The sequence below is a fragment of the Lineus longissimus genome, chromosome 19, assembly GCF_910592395.1.
Source record: "Lineus longissimus chromosome 19, tnLinLong1.2, whole genome shotgun sequence".
Lineage (NCBI taxonomy): Eukaryota > Metazoa > Nemertea > Pilidiophora > Heteronemertea > Lineidae > Lineus > Lineus longissimus.
Window position 1 is genome coordinate 1,432,652 of NC_088326.1, and position 23,950 is coordinate 1,456,601.

The window sequence follows — 23,950 nt, forward strand, 5'->3', positions numbered from 1 at the left end:
TACGGCCTAATCTTTGTCACACTGGACCCTTTGAGTAAAAACACGACCCGGCCTATTTCGCTGTGAAAGTTTCTCTCGTCGCTTACAACAAAAACAATGGCAGATTATTACTTATTGAGGTAATTTGAGTAGGTCGAATTGAGAATGATGGGTCTGTTCTTGTGAGGGATAAAACAAAGACGCATCGTACACAAAGAATTAATTCTTCCGATCCAGAAACGCTTTGCAAGGGTTCGTTGGTTGCACGGCTATGAAAAACTAATGTTGAGGACGTGCAAGTGAACGGGGAATCCATGTTTTGTCCAAAAAATTGTACTAGAGGTAAAAGATGAACTCATGTGATGAATTCTAGAACGGTGAACTCTAGAATGATAAATGCAACAACAATTTTCATTCCCAACGCAATATTTCTGGTTGGCTTTAAATGCGTCTGGACTATTTGGCGTCTCTCGTAAAGAAAATAATATATACTTCTCTCCCCTCATGCATTATCTAGGATAATCCCCAAAGATTAGGGCAAATATTATAAAATATGAACTTTATCCTACGGCGAAAATATAAATTCAACGGATTTGAATTGTGGCCTTTTGGTCTAAAATCTGAGCCTGGGGTATTTCACCATGATTGAAAAAAAATTTCAAATGGCATAGGATTTTTTAAACACAGTCTCCACCTCTCGTACATGTAATGTCTAAAAAAGCAATTTCTCCTGTAAAGATGTATATTCATGAAGGCATATTGAAGATACCAGAGGTATAGAGCAGTTTGAGACATTCAAGGCTTGTAGGCATAGTGGTTAAAAACTCATTTATTTTTCAATATTTTAGAGAATAAATTCTCCAATCGGTGGCTCTAATGTCCATAGTAACGCGTGTAATACACATAACCCTCCCACATAATTAGTGATCTAATTAGTAAACAATACGTCTTGATGACCGCTTGTTATACTCAGTGTCAAATTAATACATTATGGGTGTTGTATTTCGCACGGCTTTCATTAACACAATCAAAGCCTATGGTCTGTTTGTCTCACCCGTGTTTGTAACAGGATTGCGACACCGCCGGAAGAGTGTCAATAGTCATGCGCAATGAGGCGCGATGTTTCGTCTCTGACGAACTCGTGATACACAAGCTGAACTCCAAATTTGCTGAGTTCTTCCAGTAACTGACAAAAAATGTATTTTACAAACTAAGTTGTCACAGCAGTGAGGCAGCACTCGATTGTATGAACGCCGTGTCAAACACCTCAATCTTCTGGTTGGCCCTACTACACCTCAGACATATCGTCGCCGGTAATTCATCGTCGCCATCTTGATTTTCCTGTGTTTTCAACAGGTTCCGACCAGCAGTGCCAATGAAATAACGACGAATATTTTAGTTTCCTCTTGGGGGTTCCTCTCGATCCCCTAAAATCATCTTGCCCTCTAAGGTTTTTGCATCTTATCGATATTTGAATATACCCTACATTTAAAGGGGGTACAAGCTCAAGAGGTTGAGGATGCCTTATATCACTTTTTATTTTTAACTTTATTGAAATGAGTGCCAAAATTAGGGCTGAGGTGATCAGCCGGTATGCTGATTAAGTAGTTATTGATTACATGTAGTTTTGAAAAGAGCAATGCAGAAACAGAAAAAAATATTATAATCATCCCTTCAAGTTTCACCTTGTACCTCTGCAATCATATAATTTTGATTAAGACTATATGTAATAAACTTAAGTGTAATTTAACTTAACTAAAATCAAACTTTTCATTTGATTTGAAAAGTGGATCAAAATGACATCGGCCATTTTTTATACGTTCTCCAAATATTTGTACAGTTTCAGTCGAAACGGGTGCGGGCGCATGCTCTGTAAAGTCTTATTGTTACAAGTAATAATTATGAAGAAAAAAACTGCTGTAAGTGCATACGAGATTTAGATCCGATTTACGGCAAATATGACAGTTAATACCTTAATATTATAATCCCTGGACTTAGTGGGCATGGCCATAACACTCCCAGCGGCGAATAAGCCTAGTGGGCCCGGAATAAAGCCTGCTTGCGTACCACATTCCCCGTGGCAACGTCATCTCTTGAAATATATGACCCCTGCCCCACCAGGCCTACCAAAAGTCTCTACTAGACACCCAGACAGAATTAAAAGACGGTATAGCCGTTTTCATTCTTCATCAACGTGGTATCAACGTGAAATACCGTTATCATAAAAATCATACGTAATTCTGCGTCTAATCCTGAACTCATCATTCTGTGCATTGTATACCCATTCCCCTGTTAAAGTCTACAAACGTCTCAAAATTACTGATATTGGTGTTGATCGAAGCCAATTAAAAGAAAATCATAGTGTTTCTTTTACAGTTAATCACATACATGTTCCCGTTTTAAAACCTGTTATGCCTATCAAAGTTTGCCCGAGCACGATGGCCCTCCCACTGTTAGCCATAGTTTGCCTTGGTCTCAGTCCCCCGAACCCTTTCTCCGCGCTCAAGGCTTATATCCACGAGGCTAATTCTCCATAGGCCTATAATCCGCTTCGATTTGCCTATTACGTCCCGGAACGGTAGATTTAAATCGCTATTTGGGGGCATTTCTTTTGTGTTTTTGGATTATTGAAAAAACACTTGGAGCATTAAGCGACTCATAACAAGTAAAAACACGATAAATTAGATATTTTGAGAGCACCGAAAGGTTCCGTCAATTCCCGTCATCAAGCTTTGCCCCATTGCGGTTTCCGAAAGAGTTCAAAGAGAAACAGAGGCTCGGTCTACGTTACTTTCAATCATAGGGTATTAGACTATTCTGGAGAGGTAGAATTTAATACGACATACACACACACACACACACTAATTAAGGTTTATGACTCATTTCAACCAATATTCCTCAGGGTTGTTCACGGCCAAGTTGAGAACCACAGCTCCCAATACCCTCTCGAGCCTCGCTCCAAGGTGACCGCGTTACCGCCATGCAAGGTACTTCATTGGAAGCTAAAAGGAATACCAGCGCGTATTTCTCGAAATAGCGGACTAAAACTGGCACGTTACTGAAAAATAATGGATTATACTTGAAGCTGATGATGTTGTGACCATAGGTACAGTACACTAACCGAGTGGCCGTGTGGTTTGGGTGTTTTTTGGTGTTTTGGTTTTGCTCAATAACAAAAATTATGCTGGCATGAAACGTTTGCAGTGTTTTCTGTCTGTTGCATGGTGTTCGAAACGCCTCGGTCTGTGCTGAACTCGAACCGTTGGCACTGTTTAGAGATTTGAATATCGTCTTCAGATTCGTCTGAAATAGTGTTCTATCAATCTGGGAACCTCGAACACTGATAGTAAATTGAGCAAATTTTAAATTTCGAATATTTACACCCACCACCGGCGCCATGTTTTGTACGGTCACCTTCACAGCGTGTCGGCCATTGCACCATATGCAAATTAGTATAAGCATATGCAAATTAGTGGCTTCGGCTGAAATGAACTTGGGCCGCTTATCACGTGATGAAGCTTCAACATAGTCAAGTGTTTGTTTCGTTTGAAGCATCGGGTAAAAAAGTAGAGTTTGTTGATTAGTGTTGATTTTGATAATAAAAGATTGATGTTTTGTTTTTTGTTTGTTACTAGATCACCCGGAAGGTGTTGTGCACGCATGGGCTACGGGATTCTGCAGTGTACCACGTAGAAACTTTAAGACAAGGATGATTTGTACACGTGATCCTCGTATCACATTCTCCCAAAGTCCATGCATCTTCTAGTTGCCAAAGTGATAAGTCGTTCGGATCCCCTCCGGCCCCCACCCCTGGGGACGCCTATAATCGAAATCCGTCCAGCATCAAAAATGCCTCGTAATTGTGAGACAAGTCTTTCTCTAATGAGCAGATAATGTAATGGTTTTGTTTCCTAGGAATGTCTGTTTCGACTTGATTTTTGCATCCTTTAAACGTGTAACGTTAGTCTTGCCTGTATTGTCTTGACCTTAGGTCTTAGTGCATAACCGTTATCTCAGCTGGAAATGCTTGTCGTCAAGGTCTTCTGTTAAGCCACTAGGCAGTTAATGCGACAAGGTATTTTTCGAGAGGCCCCTCTGTGATAAAACCCAAGTTGAGGGGATAAAACGTTACATTACGACCCCATGATGTGAAACAATGTGAGATCTGATCGGGTTCGTTTGGGCTTGCAATCACAGTTGGACTGAGTTTTGTTTTCACCCCATGTTCACTGCGCTGAAAAAGCTACTACTCGGAAAAGCCGAAATCTATTGAGAGATGTCCCCCTACATAACCATCAAAAACATTTTCAAACACGAGGTACAGCCATGCACGTGTAACAGAGGAAAAACACCAAGGTCCAACCGGGGATTGAACCCGGGACCTCTCGCTTATAAGGCCATCACTCTACCGACTGAGCTAAAGGGAATTTCCCCCCTACCCTAAGCTAGTAGGAATCATACCACCACTACATCTCTTTCTCAAAACCTTTTTGCCAAAGAATACCCTGGGCCGAATCTGACAGTGTGGAACATATTTCAGACACCCAAGGTCCATAGGTGCAGTTTGTTTCACTCCATTTGTTGACAGACTACCCTAAGTTTATGACAACTAGTCTAAGCCTATTGGGACAGAATGAGAGATACATTATACTGTGCAAAACAAGCAGATTCATCGCACGCTAATTACGTAGAGAATGCTGAACATTTATGCACACGGATATGTATAAATGCATTGCTGATGTCGTACGTATTGAGATGGAATGGACTTAGAGTGTCACCTTGGGGTGTAGTGTGATCCACAGAATGGACAATCACTTTCAATAATGGCTCGTGATGGATTTGGTATTGAGTATTTTGCCCTGGAGTTATTCGTGTACATATGTCTCCATGTACAGAAACATTCTTATTTGGTGGTCCAGTATATTCAACGGTTTGTGACATAAATACAAGACTTGATTCTTTATTTATATTTGTCAGTATTTGATATTTGTCAGTACCTTTCTCGAACCCAGCACCAAATATGGGGGCCCCCTAAAAGTTCATATCCCTGCGTGGAGAGCTCAAGTACAAGAAGGGAACAAAAACTGCTCTTCCACCCCTGTAATAGACCTACCAACAACATCCCAGCTAGAAATGTACATGCATCGCCATTAAAGACATCATCCCAGCACGAACTGGTTACAAAGTTCGTAAACCTAAATTCGTATGTCACTAAATGACGACACTCACGCCATTGCAACCAAATGACGTCACTCGCGCCAGTGCTAACGGTGGGCATCCATCTACTTACTGGTATATCTGTCCAATTTCAAGGTCTACTTCCGTGATGCAGGCAATGTACAACAAGAATGCACGGTGGTCTGCATACATAAGTATACAAAAATAATAATATTTCAGTATAAGATACCAAATACCACAGCCCCATCAGGTAGGAGGAATGAGCATTCAACGTGAACCATACTTATCCCGAATTGAGGTTATTCTTCGGTCATTTCAGGCAAAGGAAAACCATCTAGATGTTTCGTGACTCAGTCTTACATTGGTAATTTAAGTCATTAAGCTAAAAACAAATCAATTTTGCTTGAAAATGTTTTCTAAGGGCCTGGAAGGTCATATGTCTATGTCTCACATTCACAAGACCACCTGAGCTGACATTATTATCAAGAAAGGATGTTAATGCCGCCATGATGGTGCTCTTCGTTTGAGGAGGCGAGAAAAAAAGTAAACAAAAACAAGAAATCTCCGATTGCAAAGCTTTGCCTTATTGTATCATATTCTGACAAGAGTACATTAATGTAAACTACACGCAGTTGTATGCATCGTTCTTCTATACCCTTGATTCCAGGCATTGGCTAGACAGCCTTTTAGACATTGTTTTCGACTCGTTTTTGTAACAGTGCATCGGTAACTGATCCAATACTACATTTTTTTCTTGATAATTAATTGATTGCGAAGTTGCATCTGATATTTCTCAGCTCGTTCTTCTTGCTGTGAGAGGCTGTTGCGAAGTCCGGCCGCTAGAGGACACTTCCCTTACGTGACCACTGAGTGAGTGATAGTATGAGATGATACATGACAATTTGTTCAACTGCTGCAATATTTGTATGAAATCCATAACGATCGGAGTGCTTTTTTCATGTGTAATAGACTGTATATAAAATATTACCAATTACATGTACGAAACCTTAGTTCTTTGTAAATATATTTCAGCGCCATTGACACGATATATTGAAAATCGCAGCATTCACTAATCAAATCGATAAACGTGCTCAACGAGAGTTAAAATTTTTTTCACATGCCCTGTTCACTGAACTTAGGACATTATAATAACATCATCGACTGAACCTCGCCAGTAACGGAACTGCTCCAGTTGCGGAACCGCTCTGTTCCGTAGAAAAGCCTACTCATTGTTACACTCTAGTTGTTCACTTTATTTCTTTTGATGAAAACATGTTTGATAAAAACATCTTTTCTCTCTGAAAGAATTGTCAACTCAAATATCTGTGCAACGATGCAGTAGGTTTTGTTGTCGAGTGCTAAGCATGACGTGTTGATGTGACATACCACTTGGCACGTTCCAGCGGGGACATGTTTGGAGAAGGAGGGATTTGGGGCCTATATTGCGCGCGTTGATCAGGTGTGTCATCACTACTGCAGCAGAAGGGCCTCCGTACGTAGATTAAAGGTTGCCCATGATAACATTCTTTAGCTGCTGCCCTTGCTTTTAAATCTGGGCATCCTTTGATAGGACTATTTACCTCCTCTATGTCTTATCTTACGGCAGTCCATAACTTGTTGATACTACGGGTATATAGATTGGGAATAGACATCTAGCAATATGTAGAATGCTTCAGTGCTGATGTGGGCTTGGGGTTCGAACTCATTTGAGCAGTTGGACTTTCTCGTTCACCGCCACATCTTAGCGGTAGACCTTGCGATCAAAAGTTGGGAAATCACCAGGATCGATCGGAATGTTAACTATCAGAAACGTCAGAACCGCACTGCAAATAACACTGTATCACTCCAAACATGCTTTGCGGGGTCTCTTCAAAAGAAAGGAAAATATTTCCATCTTTTTTGATGTAACAGCAGGTTAGAATTCAGGTATAATAGCCATTGGTGTGTTTCATGATAATATTGCGTTATTATTCATAATAAAAACTAATTACGCCGCTCTCTGGCCTGCACCGTTCGACCCCGGACGGCGAATCAACTCCTTGAATAAATCATAACCATAGGTTTGTATGTTTTGGTATTGCAGAACTATTTTACCTCATATTTTCAATCGAATAAGTTGGTATGTGACTCAAAAAGATTTGCCGTTATCGGTTTATACCTATCGTACCCTAAGAAAGCTGTTACGTGGGGGTTGATGGCATCAAGATTTGCCCTTATGACCCTCTGATAAGACAGTAGACCAATGGGAATGTAGGTCCATGTGCGAGCGGGCTTTGTCATAAGAAAATAGACCGTGTATTGGACCAAGCTTGAATTCTTGTAACCGCGAGGTAAAGGGACAAAATAACGTCATATCTGAGTGCACATCGCCTGTAGCGATCTGAGACGATTACATGACCATGAACATATTATGTAACTATCTGTAAAGGTCGTTAAAAAAATCACAATTCAACATCTTTTAAAATATCCATCGATAATGTACATATCGGTCCAAGGAGCCTTAACCTGCCCAACAAAATACGTACATTTATCATTAATTAATATAAAAAATGCATCGGAACCGTATCACAATATTATTGTGTTGGTACTTTTCCCCTGCTAGTCTTATGCAAAGCGATATGTTATTTAAAATAAATTCTTTATAAGTGTTTTATGACTATTTTGTATCGGGTACGTGTATTTGAATTTGCTATACTGTTGTTCGCTGACAGAGTACCGGTGTAATGTTTTTGAGTGTTTCAATTTTTGAGTGTTTCCCCTCATTGTTTGGGAACGCTAAAAGATAGATTGACAAGTTTTTCTGTGTTTCCCCCTATTGAAAAGTCATGGTCTCTCTAGCTGCCTATTGTTTGGAAACACTGACACATGGGAAACAACCACAGATGTTACACCGGGCATTTCCTTTGGCTGCAGGTAAATGGAAATAAAGGTTGCCCTTGGCGCAGTTATCTTGCTGAAAATTGCTTAAAATTGGCTTCGACAGATAACCAATTTGAAATAACCCCGCCGCTAGACAACATCGTCGCCATTAAATCATTCATAGTGAGATACGCATGGCAGCAAACAGAGCATAGACCAAAACGATATTTAAAAAAATCATAAAATAAGATTTATATCCTGCTGTATGTTTTCCCCATGTTCAGTCATGAGTAGTGGGGGTAGTGACGGAACGGTATGTCTAAAATGCATTCATGTGCATTCTCTTGCAATGGAGTGCAATGTTGCGTGCACATCTTGCACGCGTACATGTACGTACTTGTTGTGTGCCAATCCTTTGCACTGGACTGCGGTGGTACATTACAATATCGACGAATATTTACCGAACTTGTGTTTTTTTTAGATGAACATAAAATGATAGTAAAAAAGTTATATTGTATTGCATCTAGTGAAACAGAAAACCAAGTCAAGGAGTTTTTGTGTAACAATTTAGAATAAAATGAGTTGCTCTATTAAATTATTATGTTATTCTGGACACTAGAGGCATTGTGGCCCCGAAGGAAACCCATTCTGGTGATGAAAATATAAATTTGACTCAGATGAAAATATTTTACCCGGTCAAGTGTTAACTACCAACGGCACCTATAACACAACGTAACAGAGAAATATTTTAAACCATAGACTATCTTAAACCATATGGAATATTTCATTTGGTCCTTTTCACCGGTCACCATTCTTATTTTCCACTGCTGTGACCAATCGGTGAGAAATATAATCCGTAGTTAAATTATTCAACATATCCAGGTGGATTATTTCTGCCAAGATCTGTATTTTCACAGTACGGCGTAGAAAGAAACCTAACAGTGCATATGGGTCAATGAATATTTCGCAATCAATGAAAGATTGCCAAGTCTGCCTAATAAAGGCACTTTCCTCTTTCGTTTCCATCAATAATTGAGATTGAGAAATATGAAAAAAACGAGAAAGCTTGCGGCCATGTGTGTGTCAAAGAGCGAAAAAAGCTATGCGTAATGTTTAAATCGTGAAACTTTTGAGTGTTTGCGAGCAAGTCCACAGCATGTCGCATTTTAAAAAAAGAAGTGAATAGGCCAGGTCTGATTAAATATATATACCATAGGTCTGACTTTTTAAAGAGAAGATATACAACGTGTCTCATTCGTGAGAAAAAAAGACAACACGGTCATGTAGTTTGTTTTTTGGGAGCAAAATTGACATAGGTCTGATTTTTTTTTTATGAAAATAGTCTCATCGATCGGAGCATCTGAGGCCGAAAATAGACCATGGGTCTGATCCTTTAGAGAAAATAGACTGTGGGTCTGATCCTTTAGAGAAAATAGACTATGGGTCTGATCCTTCAGAGAAAATAGACCATAGCTCTAATTTCTATGAGAGAAAAAATAGACCACTAGTCTGATTTTCGAAAGTACTCTAATTGGTATGTTCTTCCAGCAGCCAAGGGAGGAATTCTAGTCTACCTGTCTGCGGTGTTCTCAGAGAAATCGCTGTTATACATGTTATACAGCTAGTTATCCGCAATGTATGTATATGTTCATGCTGTGTTTCCACTAAGTGCTAATTAGCATAAGCCGGGTAGGTAATACGTGGTTTGTTGAAGAAATATTCACATATATTTGAAATACAGAAAAATAAATTGTCCAACGCCTTGAGCTAAATCTTTGGGCATGGAAATGTCATAGGTTTCTTTGGTGCTGTTTTCGTACCTGCATCACCTCACTTTCTGGGGCACCCTCCTTCCCCGTCTTCATCCATAGAGAGCCATGCTTTCAAAGTGATTCGCCAATAGAACGAACAGAATGTTAAATGCAATGCTCTAATATTCCAATAGTCGGTTGAAAGTTATCCATTTCCGGACAACTTCAAATGATGCAAAATACCCATAACGTTGGCCACTATGCATCAAAACCTTGCATTCATGCCTCAGTCTTTTAATTTCTCTTCGATTCTTCTCAATCTGTTCCCTTATGGGTGACTCCGACAGTATTTACAATGCAACATAAATTTTGTTTTCGGGCTTATTTGGAGGAAAGCTTGTTCCCAAGGATGAACATCATGGCCTTGCGGAGTTTACGAACAGACAGTAACCACCTCTCTGTTGGATTCCTTGGTAACCAATACGGTGTTTTGTTTAGGCTTTACAAGAAACATGCTGTCACGTCTTACAAAGTACTTCGTCAATTATAGAACAACGGAATGTAAGTAAGTTGATCACCTGGCGAGAGGTTTCAAACACGGAACTGCTCTCGCCAGTCTCGGCATTAACCCGCGTGAAAAAAAAACATGGCGGCCCTTCTTTACGTCATTCTTTAGGGTCGATATTTTTGTTGACGTGTTTAGAAATTTTGCAATGCACTTTGCTGCGCGCTTTATCATATGATGCCAATTTTGTTAGAGAAATGTTGCTCTACGAATGCGTCATTTGTATAGTCTAGAAAGGGCCATTGATACAACGGGTAAAATTGCAAATGCCTGTTCATGTTGCATTGGCATGCAAGGAGAATACGAACGCAAACAGGTGTATTAATGTCATAATTACTTATATTACTAATGATGGATGACTTTGCTTGATTTTTACATGTAAATAGTCTATGCAAGTAATAATTCACTAGTACTGTTTCATTCTTTTGATCATGGTGAAAACTTCGCGCAAACGCTTCAAACAACACAATACAGATACAAACACCTTGCAAACGGTGAATAAAAATGCTCTCCCTCTAAATTTATATACCTCCAAATGCATACCTCGCTAATATATTTTCTCATTATAACTAATAACCTGCCGAGCCTTAATTCCAAGGAAATTTCTTTTCTTCAAGGTTTAACAACTCATACTTGGCAATAAACAATAAAACCTCAAAGCTGATGTTCAACTTGAAGCCTTACCAAACCTGCAGGCCTATTGCTTGCCTACGGTATCTGTTTCATCTTGTTTTGTCTGTGGAAATAAGGCTATTTGTCCCGCGGACGTGAGCTTTTCTCCCTTGAACTTTATCCGTGCCGTGACGGCTCTTATTTGATTGGTTGAACTTGGAATATGTAGGCCTACAATTCCTGTGACAACCTTTGACCCGGTTAGTATTGACAGAGACCGAATAGACGCTGATGCTGATCATGATCTTGAAGACAGAACTTTACGACTGCTCAGTCAGCTGATAGCATTACACGGTATGTAACTGACGAATACACGTCAAAGTCGGCGTATGTAATAGCAAGAAGAACACTCTAGGTAATAGGTGTTATCAATAGTACGAATCCTTAAGAATGTCTAGAAAGAGAGTAGTGTCAATAACAAATTCAACCTTATGAATGCTTTCGAACACAAGCGCGTGCACCTTTCTCAGTTTATTCAACAACATTTTTTGATAGTTCATGGTGTATCACAGCTTCAGATATTTGTCGGCGAGTTATTTTTTTTGTACAATATATCCTATGGTACATACAGAATAATAGATACATGTACATACATGCACGTTCAGCATTCGTTGATAGGCGAGACTTGAAAGAAATTTTCGCCAATTACAAATTTTATGAAAATGTTGCGGTTTACAGGTATGCAAATGTATTTGTGTACACTCTGGTGAAATGCAATCGGTTAAATAAACTCAACTGTAAACACGTCTATAGCAGGACAGACCAGTATTCATCGCAACCTCATCAATATTGTGGTACAGTACCGCTCTGTTTACGTATCACGTGATCGACACGTGATATATGGAAGGAGTACCGATGATGAAGCAACCCATTACGAAAACCATGACGTGCATACTAGACTCATCCTGGCATTTTCAATATACTCCGCCTGTCGTATGGCGAAGCGAATCTCGGGATGACTAGACAGGGTGATAACCTCTCCTATTGTGCATATCTAAGCAGTTCTCTCATGGCGGCACTAATTAACCGCCTATGCTGCTTGGAACATCTTTTAACCTTGTGCAATTAGACATCCAACCTAAGCGAACTGGTGCATAAATACAACTACTTACCATGCTCCCACAAAAAAATTGTTAATTTTTTTACCTGAAGTAGAAAATAATAACAGAACGCAGCAGTCAGTATTGTCTTATTGTCAACAAACGTTCAAATGATGCGCATCATACCGGGAAGATAATGCAGTCGCAGTGGGAAAAGCTCTAGTGCTGGCAGGGTTCTTGATTAGTAAACGAACGAAGTGACCTAGCCGGGGTCGAACCCACTTCGACCTTCCGAACATGACCCTGAAGATAATGCAGTCGCAGTGGGAAAAGCTCTAGTGCTGGCAGGTCTTCTTGATTAGTAGACGAACGAAGTGACCTAGCCGGGGTCGAACCCACTTCGACCTTCCGAACATGACCCTGAAGCTAGCCGGGGTCGAACCCACTTCGACCTTCCGAACATGACCCTGACGTCTACCGCTCCCGCAGAGACTGCGAGTAGAGGAAGCTGAGCGAATCATTACTTAAAAATGACTTTATTTCGATTAACATTCCTATACAGACTTAAAAGATACATGTAGTGTTTATTCAAGTTCAATAAGTTAAACCTAGATTTCATAGTTTAAGCTCGAACTGAGACACAAGAGGTCAAAACAGCCATTTTCCAAATTTAAGCTGCGGGTTTCATATCTTTTTGTTCAGACAAATATTCGTGCGGTGTGCAAGAGCTTATCCTGGCTTTTAACTGTTAATCAAAAGCGATATATTTTCTCGTTATGGTCACTCCATGGCTTGGCAAGGGTTTGCTGATTCATCGGTTCTATGTCCCACGTAGGCTTCACGTTCTGAAAGAAAAGGAAAATGTTGAACTGCTTCAGTACAATTCTGACAACAGGCAATGCCGTATCTGTCGTCAAGATGCAACAGCGTCCTCGTTCACGCCCTCGGTACAACATCCGAACCTCCATAATACCAAGACTTGGTCATCAATAATCCCTGGTCAATTCCGTAACATGGACCTTTTCTGAGATTAAATGCAAACAAAACTATACTTTTTCTTCCCCATTACGTAATATGAATTCTGCACTTTCAATATTAGTGGTGCTGCGTTGAATACGTAATGGCATGATATAAATGAATATGCTCGATTATTGTATTCATACGGTTATCTGGTTATTAACACTCGTGTTAAAATACCCACAGAACATTCCAAATCCCCCGTCGATAGCAAACTTTTCATTAAAGACGGCAATATTGCAAATATTCATGTAACCCAACGCATTCTCTGCAACACTATTGCCCCGTGTTGCGACGATTTCATCTGGTTTGACCGCTTAGGGCGTTTGTACTCTTATGATCTCTCATTTGACTAATGAACTGTGAAAATAAAACTCGGTATTTCCGTCTGTTGTTTTATTCATCGGTGAAAAATGCCAATATTGCTATATATGAATTTCTTGATTTCATTGAGACATGAATTATTTCCAATCAACTCAAAAACAGATTGGCAGAGATTCGTAATAGCGCATTGATGAAATCAGAAACTTGGAAAAGAAGTAATTAAAAATGATCTCAGACATCGTACCTTTTAGTGTTACTAAAATTTGCCAAACGCAGCGACAATAATCGCAGGTTGGAGCGATAAAAATCGCACTTTGCGCTGTGCTTAGTTGGTAATCACAATTCTAGTCGACACATTAGAAAGGGCCCTTGGATGGGATGATGATGGTCGGCATATGGGCATAGCAACTCTAAATATTTGTAAATATGATTGGGATCAAATAAAACCTTCTTCAAGTGCACTTGAGGATGTGCCAGTGCATGGCTAATGATATGCACGTATACATGTAACTGTGAGACGAATGTGATCGCAATTCAACTTAGTTGTGCTTCAACAGTGTAGTCCGTCAATCAAAATTCAGATCTATGGAAAAAAATTGAAGGCGGAACCATAATTTATAACTTCTATACTCGAATGAGAGTCACCGGTCTTAGACCGTTTCTGAATAGAAAAATCAAAACATGGGAGATGTATTTCACATTGGTCGTTCCGTTCGAAGCCCCATTCAAAATTCAGTTTTTGGCAGTGCATTGCCGACGTGGTCTGGTGGGTCATGACGTCAATGAATTCCAGTCTAGACTCCACAGCTGGACGTTGATCCAATACTTTGGCATGAACGAAAGGTCAGGTATGAGCAAAACATGCAAAGAATTGCAAAGGCAATGGAGATTTGAAATTATCGCGTGTCGCCACTGTCTCCTCTTCCGGCAGTGGTGCCCTCTGCCAGCGATGCTTCACAAGCCATGAAAAACATACTGCGATGAGTGAAGTTTACCAGGTGAATGGGATGTAAAGTGATAGGCCTATGGAACCTTGGCTCAGGGCCTACCTGGCACAGGCTTGCCAAGGTGAGCGAGCAGCTGGGTTGAAACCTTGGGCCCGCCTGGCACATCCAAGGTAATTCAGCCTGGGGTGAAAAGCTAAAGACGGCCCTGCCAAATAATCAGGGCTTCCGAGTGTGTAAGGCATGCGAGACTTCGAGTGGCTTAGGCCCTTTGCTATCAAGGTCAACCGGGTACAGTTAGCAAAAGTTTGGTCAATTTCTCGCCCACTCAGGCCTATGAAGTCCCACTGTGTCCACACCAAACGAACCCTCGCACAGCTTGGCACAACGGTCAGATAATAAAAGATAAATACGACAAATCCGTAAATCTCACAAAAATAATACTAGGCCCTTTGACTTAGGTTGTTGCTTTAGATGACCGTTACATAGGCCTAATTGGAACAGTTTTAACATAACACAGAGTAGGCCTACTTGATAATACGGATTTTAAACCAACACAATTATTCTGCGGTTTAAATTATTGCAGGATTTGGTGGGGTTGATGAAAAGCCAGCAGGGTATAGCGGCCAAATATTCCCTGGAAGCAAGGATTTTGCCAACCCCCTTTTAAGCGCCACGTGCGTGATATCAAGATGCAATTACTCTTTGGAACCTTGTCAATTTCATACAGCTTGTACTGGCGATAAGTCATTTATTGTCAATCAAAACAGCACACAAACATTTAGACCGTGCACTTCTCTTTTCACTTCGAGGCTTTCTCCAGCTGGGGCTACTTATACAATAGACAAATTGCTATAGGCATAATTGCCAGTTAGCCTGACACGCTTTCTACTTCCCTGATGCCATTTCGCCTGATTGTCATATCACCTAATTGGAAATGGGGGTCAAATGGTCTCCTTTAATTGACGAATACATATAGTTAGGTGTATGGGTCGTGTTAGATTTGGGATTAAATTAAGTATACGCGTGTATTCATCATACAAGCGTGACTAGTTTTGATGCAAATGTACTTTGAGATGCGGAGAGACCACTATAGGAGCCTTTTTGTAATCTAATATGACATACATTGCTCCTATCTATGAAAAAGTCGCTTTAAATTCTTGTATTGACCGAAATACAAGGAATATAGTCTAAAAAACTTCGATCTCACCCGTCTCCACTGTACATTTCACCAAGGGAAGCTGTGCTAATGTACAGGATACTCAAGTATAGAGTAAACATGAGACAAAACCGGATACTGTCTGTTTTTGTTTTCGTTTATTAACTTGGAAAATGAATGTTGTCAGTGAAAATACTAGACAGTGTTGAAACGTATTGTTTCGGGTTTCAACGTTGAATCCTTTGAGTAATAGTCTCAATAGAGCTGCCACCCAATGGCTCCCATTACCAACTTAACATGATAGGTATTTTAACACAGCAAACTGCCACCCGCATAAAAAATGAATCTCAAGGCCTTGCTGAAAGCCTTCGATCAGCCCGCTATCCTTTATAAAATTCATCATAAGATTGTTGCGAAAGGTGGCGCAAAGAACTGGTGCCCGGACAATAACGGGAGCTTTCTGTCCACCGAACGGCTGGGGGCGATATTACGTATCATTTTGCACGGATTAACGGATCTGTGGTTTAAATCACTCGGCTGATCCCTCGGTCATTGTCGGCCTGTACGGGTCTATCCGTGAGAACCCCCCGCCACTGTGACCGTGCGGATTGAGAAGAACTTAGGTCGCGCGAAGTTCTTTTTTGCATAGCGGGCCCACGCTGGCAATAGCATATGAGATTATTCAATTCAAATGATAAAAAGGAGAATTGAATTCACTGTCTGGTGTCCTACATGAATAAGCATTTGTTGATTATGTTCATAAAGATGGTAGGAGCCCCAAGCTGGTATCACCATGCAGATTTGATCATGATCCGTAGCCCTGGTTCTGTGTCGATCTTAAGGTGGCGCTGAGGGCCACCATGGGCAAGGCTGCAGAAAACGCCTCAGCGAGTCTCAGGCCCGGGATTTTTCAAGTTCTATTACCAGAGCTCACTGACAACTGTACCTGATTAAATTTCCCAGTAGGCCCTTTTGAAAACAACACGTCTGGTAGGACCTAAATCATTGAGTAAATTAAAGCAACAGCAAGCGAACATAACAAATATTTATTCTGCTTAGTAGCATTTTAGCATTAACTAAATTCGCCACAGCACTTTCTTTGTTGTCAACTATTATATCTAAAACGAAAATAGAAATGGCTGTCGCAATATTTATCCTGTGTTTTACTCTGTTTGGTACTTCTCTGGTAATCCTTTGTACGACTCCGACCAATGAAGTATAATTCAGTGAAAAACCGCGACTCATGATTAAAACTGGGTTTCAACTACTTTTGTTTGTCAATATTTGCATAAAGTGTCAATCTGTATGTGTCTGAATGATTTGCCAGGGTGTGAACGGGCGCATACCAAATCAGACAACTGTCGAATATACATGTTCTTCTTTATTCTCGCTTCAGGATTGCAAGGAGAGAGGAAAGGACTGGATACCACGGTAGCAATGGGGGAAAAGTGATGACATAGAGTCACATGACTTGATGCCACATCGCGGAGTGGACGCCTCAGAGACTTCTTACAGTACTTGATAAATTTTCGCACGGTGCACTAAATAACCCAGGGCCAAAACACCAGACAATACAACAATGGGACCAACAATACACAATTGATCGGCCAACGCAACTGTTATATTGCGTCATAATTCATAACCATGACGTAATAAACAGACTACGTAATGATTGGTCGCAATTCCTTTTAGGATAAGTAAAACATGTATGCAGTTTTGTAGCCGAAATAAAAATATTTTGAAAGGTCGCGTTTAAGTGATTGAATGCAGGACTGGGGCCCTCGCACGTGCCGAAACAGGTGCCCGTATCCCACCTTGGTTCACCGTTATCGGCAAGGACAACTCGTTTAATATTTTAGGAGGAATTTTGGTTAGGGAGGGTGATGTTGGGATTGCATGAAGGAAACACCCCGGTATTGTTCAACAGTTGCCCCTTACACATCCGCGGACGGGGCCTTGATTCTTTGCCCAATGGAACTACACGTCTGTTTGTCAAAAAACATATTGATTTCTCCCAGAAATGTTTAGAAATTTACAGTGACAGCGACAACGACAGACGATGACATTGACAAGTATCGCCCCCTGCGAATAGGCTCGCACACTAAATGACGGAGAGATTGCTGGACTTTCCCTTCGATAACATTTTGTTAGCATCGTGTACGAAGTAGGCCTACGGTCTATTCGTGTGGTTCAAAGTTGCATCTGACACTGAATCATTGAGTAAAGGCTCCTCTGACTTTGAATACAGCGAGGTTCCTACAAGCAAGGCGCAGAGGCTCCCGTATAAGCCTTCAGAATTCAAAACTTCCAGAGAAGAACGCTTCTGTGACGGATTTTCCCACACACCTGGCGTCAATCCCGGTGCGCCATCTACCAAAGAGAATTCAAACTGAAATTCTTTCACGGTGTCGTGTCGGGGAGCATCAGGGACCAATATGAGTCGCCTACATCCGTGTCTCTGCACCGGTGATCACTGCTGATCCGTCTTAAGATCCGTCCTGTTGTCCAATTAATGCTAACCCCTTAGTTTTTCTTGGTCTTGGTGGCGAATATTGTCAACAGCCATGGTGATGCCTTCTTGTACACATGCATCTGCCTGTCTTTCAGTAAAGACAGACGTTTAGGTGAGTGTTGAATTCACAGGTGGCACCACCAGCCGTGTTATACATTTGTATTTAGATAATATTTTGACCACGGGTATATGTTATTTTTCGAAAGCAATCAAATTAGGGTGGAGAACTAGCTGATTTTATTCGATTGAACACATGTACATTGGAAATCTTGGGACATGTCATGCCTGTTTGTTTGACAATTTGATAAAGACGGCTCATTCTGGAAAACATACAGCTGTTGTCCAGCTGAGAATGCACCAGATACGACAACGCCTCCTTGCGGCATTTCAAGGGGTCAACGCATTGAGCACTCCAAGTTGCTGTGCATGTACTTTCACAAATGGACAATGTAAAAAGTCAAATATATAAACAGTTTGCGGCCAGGCGTTCAGATTAAAAACTGTGCATGTTGCTATCTAGGCTTAGCGCTACTAGACAGGTATTTCATTTGGAAGACAGTCTGAGAGCTGCACGCCAGGATGACGGAGGTATTTCCTTGAAAGACCGTAAGCTGAGCGCCGGTCCGCGACCTGTTTAACTCTTTGTCTTCGTTAAAGCAATTCCCTTAAGCCTCGATGCACCTCCTCTTCCAGTTGCACTCGCCGCTGCAGCACTCGCTGTCCCAGCTGCACAAGCTGTCGAGAGCCTTACAGAAGGCGCACTCCCCCTTGCTGTTCAAGTGCGTCTTGCTGCACAGGAGGTGATCGCAGCATCTGTCCCAAGGGACCCATGAGCACTCAGCGCCGAAAGGTCTGCCTTCTCCCTTGCAAACGTAGTCGTTGTCTCGCTTGGTCTCGAACAGGGAACGGAAGCTGTTGCTACCAGTGGACTTGGCAGCTGAAAAAAGAATATCCGTGACCATACTGGGTGTTAAAGGGATAGCTTGGGTGTGAGATATGCTGGTTTTTCATAACTCATACAGATTTGAAATGGCCCAGTCTCAAAATAATCTGCAGTACATGCCGTATACAATATCATGTACATGTAGTTGAAGTTCTAGCCGAAAGATGGCTGTTGCGTATGAATACCACCGCGGCTAGCGGTTTGAGCATAATAAAATTCAGTATTTAGTATTTCCAGTTGGGACAATTCCAGAGACATAAAGGTCAGCCGAATCAGTGACAAAATTTTTCCCCCAAAAAAGATAAAAATATACAAAAAAGCAAGTTATGCCTTCCGGTATATATGGCTCGGCAATCCCAAATGTATGGCCAATTTGAGAATTGGGCCAATGATGTAATCACAATTGATTGGGTCGACGAAGTATAGGAAATTGCGTGCAATTTATAGATGGACTAAATTGCCATATTGAATACTTTCGCTGCACCAGATTGCGGCGTTTAGCCTTTTTTAAGGGGGTGCTGTCTGTAGTCCGCCCACAACAGTTGCAGTGCTGGTATACGCAGTCGACTTTTGTCCTGAAATTGTCTGGGCCAGCCGTTTGAACAAAAAAACAACTTTTTTTGGAAAAATGTACGTGTAGATTATTAGCACCATCCTTGAAACTGGGGCCGGGGTTGCCAGTATGGCTTCCAAAAAGTGTTGGTCCCCATCCGACGCGCAATGGTCACTTGATCTACTTACTTGTCAATGCGACGAGGCCAAGGAACGTCAAAGCAATTAAAGTTTTCATCTTGTCTTGATTCTGAAAAAACCCGAGAGAATGTTTAAGGAAACGATCGTCTTCTGCAAAGATAATGACAACCTATAAAGATCATGTGGAACTTGTCAATTCTACAATTCTGGCCCGCAGACACCGATGTCGAGGAACGAGGAACACAGCACGACCTTGAAAAGACAAGGTACTTCATCTCCGTCACTGGACTGAAGGCGTAGTGCAGGCAGGCTGAACGCAGATGAAGAAAAGAAGAATATATCCTTTCAAGACTAGCCTGGGGTCGAGTATACGACCCAGAGGAGAGGCTCATCGACGACTAGATCACGGCAACTTTACGGCAACGCCGTAGGATGACTCGAGGTCTCAATGCACATGGAAAACCTGTAGATGGCTAATAAACATCACACACCACAAGTTATGTAAGTCTTTGAACGCGCAGAGGGTATTTTTCCTTTGTTTGAAAAATGGGTCGAAAAAGTTGAGAGTCGAAAAAGGGGGATCGATCAAGGTGGGGCTAATAAGGGTGAAAAAAAGATGAGGCGAAATTCTGAGTCGAAAAAAGAATGGAGCGAAATTGAGAGTCGCCCAAGGATTCATTTGGAAAAAAAGGAAGCATGAAAGATGGCTCCTTGGCTCTTGATTGGTCAACTGGACAGGAAGTCCGCTTGAGGGAAGAAGTGAATGTATCAGAAACGGATGTACCTACCCTGTCTCGACGAATGCGCTGCTTGAAAATGTTGGCGGGTGAGTTCTGTGAGCTGGCTCAAAAAATCGAATGCGACTGGTATGCAAATCACAGAGCATAAATACCATGACGATAACTACAATAATTGTGCCATGATTATTTTGATCGTTTATTTCCCAGACGACTAAAAAGTGTATCAAATGTTGCTGGTACTGTTCTTGAATTGGCCTCTTCTCGTCCAGTTCAAAGCCCGGCCAACGTTGGGTTCAATGTTCAATAGTTAGGACTATAGGCAGGAGCGAGGCCCGGTGTAATGTTTTTGAGTGTTTCTGTTTTTGAGTGTTTCCCCTCATTGTTTGGGAACGCTCAAAAATAGATTGACAAGTTTTTCTGTGTATCCCCCCTATTGAAAAGTCGTGGTCTCTCTAGCTGCCTATTGTTTGGAAACACTGACACATGGGAAACAACCACAGATGTTACACCGGGGTGAGATTAATGTTAGGAAGTGACCAAAAGGTGACGCTTCTATTTCAAAGTACATGCTAGCTATTGAAACATGAAATACTGGGAACAACCAACGTGTCGCCGGCACTGACGAAAGAATTCAGACGGAGAAGTGATTGTATTAATGATTGTATTTGAAGTGAAAAGTTGTTATCAATTCAAATTCATGTTTGTTACGAACTCGAAAAAGAGGGCTTAGCATTTCTCAAAGGGGTCACAGTCAAAATGGTGTGATTGTTGTTTGTAGGTCCTATCATATAAGTATTATCTCGCGCGCGACCGTGTCCATTCTAAGTGTCCCGGACGCATTTCCCGAGCCAATTGCACTGGAGTCCCGGGCAGCACTGACTGTCCTTGCTGCAGTAGCTGTCGATGAATTTGCAGATTTGGCAGGTCCCCGCCTCCGTCATGTGAATCTTGTGACACTGCAGTTCATTGCAGCACCTATCCCAGAAGGTCCAGGGACATGCTTCTCCGAGGGCGTTGCACTCTCCGCGTTTGAATATGGAATGAACGTTGCTTGATCCTGTCGACTTGGCGCCTAGAAAAAAATTTCATATTATGAGGTTTTGCAAAGTTATGTCTTACGTGTTTACAGCGGCATTGTCTGCAAGCTGAGCATATGATCCATTACGATAATTTGCCCTTAACTTCTGGCCTATCGGCCCCCGGGAAAGCTGTTTGTGGGGTGGATGTTATCAAGATTTGCCGGTGCGAGCGGGCCTTGTTTAAAGACAATAGACCGTGTATTGTGCTAGACCTGAATTCTTTCAACGGCGCGAGGTATGTGGGGCAAAATAACGTAACGTCCGATTATGATTTAAATCTCATCTTCCATGATTCTGATTGTGACGTCCATAAAAGAACAACGCGATGACCAAGCGAAGTGTGAGATCACACCCGGTGAGATCATGACCTAATTTCAAAAAATTGGCTTATTATTTTTAGGCCTGTAGAGTTTGCTATTATTTCGTATTTAGTTTGCGGTGATTACGAAACTGATTGGTGTGACCTTTGCCTATGCAACCAAATGGAGTGAGTTGTTCACTTGTTCACAATGCATTCATCTCAACGTATATATGACGGTGTTGCTCGCACGTCAAAGTGCATTCCATAAAGACTAACGCACCCCGCAAACTGGTGATTATTGTCACTGCGACATGCGACAGTTATAGTTGCAATGAGCGATAAAAGGATCGTTCGCCGGGGTGTGTTACCAATCTGAATGTTCTCGTTACCGAGTGTTTTCCCTCATTGTTTGGGAACGCTGCAAGACAGAGTGATACTTTTCTAAAATTTCCCCATATATCAAAAAGGCATGGTCTCTCTCGCTGTCTATTGTATGGAAACACGGAAATATGGGACAAACCAAGTCGTTACACCGGCTGTTCGAAATTACGGTTCTAAGCTGTTTTACTGGTGGTGAAACGACGGGACGTGCTCTGACCAAAGAATCATTTTCGAGATAGCACCCATTTTTCAGAAATCTATTCTGCAAACAACCGAATTTTTGTCGAAAACGAGTCAGTCAGTCACTGTTTGTTCTATTAGGAATTGGCTCTTATCCCTCGTCGGTTTGGAGTCGGAAAGTATTCATAGCCACCTTTAAAACAGGTGCTCCAGCGGACTATTTCACAACCGCGACTGAGGACAATGTCGCAACCATGACAAAGAAAAATGCACTGATCGAGGACAAACTTACACGTGATTGCAATGAGACCAAGGAACATCAAAAGTATTAAAGTCTTCATTTTTCTGAAAGAGGAAGGTATGTGATAATAGTTTTTGCAAGTTTTCAGCAAGCACGACGATAGCTCGTATTAGGGAAACGCGTGATAAACAGACTGGTGTTCATGATATCCATGCTTAAATCATACAGTATGCATAAGGATGGATTTATGATTCATGAGGATGTACCCCCCCCCCCCCCCCCCCCGGGTCAGGTGTACCCCGGGATATTGTAACATTAGCCACGAGTCTGTATTGGCATCTGTTCACTGTAAGCCGATATTGAAATGTTGGATGGACGAGGAGTCTGTAAAACCGACACACTACTAAGTTTCGTGCGAGTCGTGGGACATGACGTCGTCGGCGATGACTCCTAAACAAACCTTGGCCTAACAAAACGGATTCGAAATTGTCTTACCTTCAAACGAAGTGCGTTGTAACTTTTGTTCGGGATGTAAACGAGTTCTATGGTTGTCCCAGAAATCAAATGCGCTTGGCCGAAAATTCAAGAAATAAATCACCACATTCTAACACACAATTACAGAAAATAAGAAGGTAATCATTTAATTGGGCATGATTGATGATAATAACACTTTATCGATCCACTGCAAAATCACTATACAGTAAGAAGTCATGTCCTGTGACCTTCATACTCGAAAACAGAGTCAGTCGTATCTCGGTCATTAGTGCCGAGTGCTGCACTGACGTTCAGGATGTGTGTCCTGCCGCTTATCGTCATTCTGCCCAAACAGTAGCCTGTCGTCAAGGTTTGTTGGCCCGTATCGTTCATTAGTATAATTCATTTAGTATATCTCAAAAGCGTTGTCAGACGATGACTTATCACATGACACGCGCCGCGACATGACTTTTACTCCAGCTGTTATCTCTTTTACACGCTACGTGCCCTTCCCGATGTCTTCGGCTCCTATATACTAGGAGCCCCTCCCACCGAGTCCCGACCTTATCTTCCGGTTTTCCCCCTTCGGATGGTCAAACAGATGTTTTTAAGTACCATTGGGGTGCGCAGAATCGATAAATATTTGAACTTTCATTGGAAATTAAAACACAATGGTTTGATTGATGGTGATTTGTCATCCACTGGTCACGTGAATAACTGATGACCAGGCGATGCATCATCCGGGTTCTTTGTCGCTTGTGCCAACAAAATGGCGGTCATTTGTCGCTTATACCAATAGATATGACAGTTTGAACCGAAGGCTGTGGTTATGTAAATACCGTCGGCTCCTTTAGAAGCTCATAGAAGTTACTAATGATCGTTTCAGTGTTTGAAGGAGATCGAAAGTGTTGTAACAAG

General features: G+C 41.5%; 2 long non-coding RNA genes across 2 annotated transcripts; one reads left to right on the top strand and one right to left on the bottom strand.

Annotated features, from left to right (window-relative positions):
• The first annotated feature begins 2,935 nt into the window (after positions 1-2,935).
• On the top strand, positions 2,936-17,232 carry LOC135503048 (uncharacterized). The gene is made up of 2 exons (XR_010449851.1): positions 2,936-3,085; positions 16,885-17,232. It is a non-coding gene; the product is annotated as an uncharacterized LOC135503048 (long non-coding RNA).
• Positions 17,233-18,214: 982 nt separating this feature from the next.
• On the bottom strand, positions 18,215-23,357 carry LOC135503047 (uncharacterized). Its single transcript, XR_010449850.1, has 5 exons — positions 23,054-23,357; positions 22,610-22,662; positions 20,425-21,448; positions 19,685-19,745; positions 18,215-18,937 (listed from the first exon to the last, which is right to left on the bottom strand). It is a non-coding gene; the product is annotated as an uncharacterized LOC135503047 (long non-coding RNA).
• Positions 23,358-23,950: the final 593 nt, after the last annotated feature.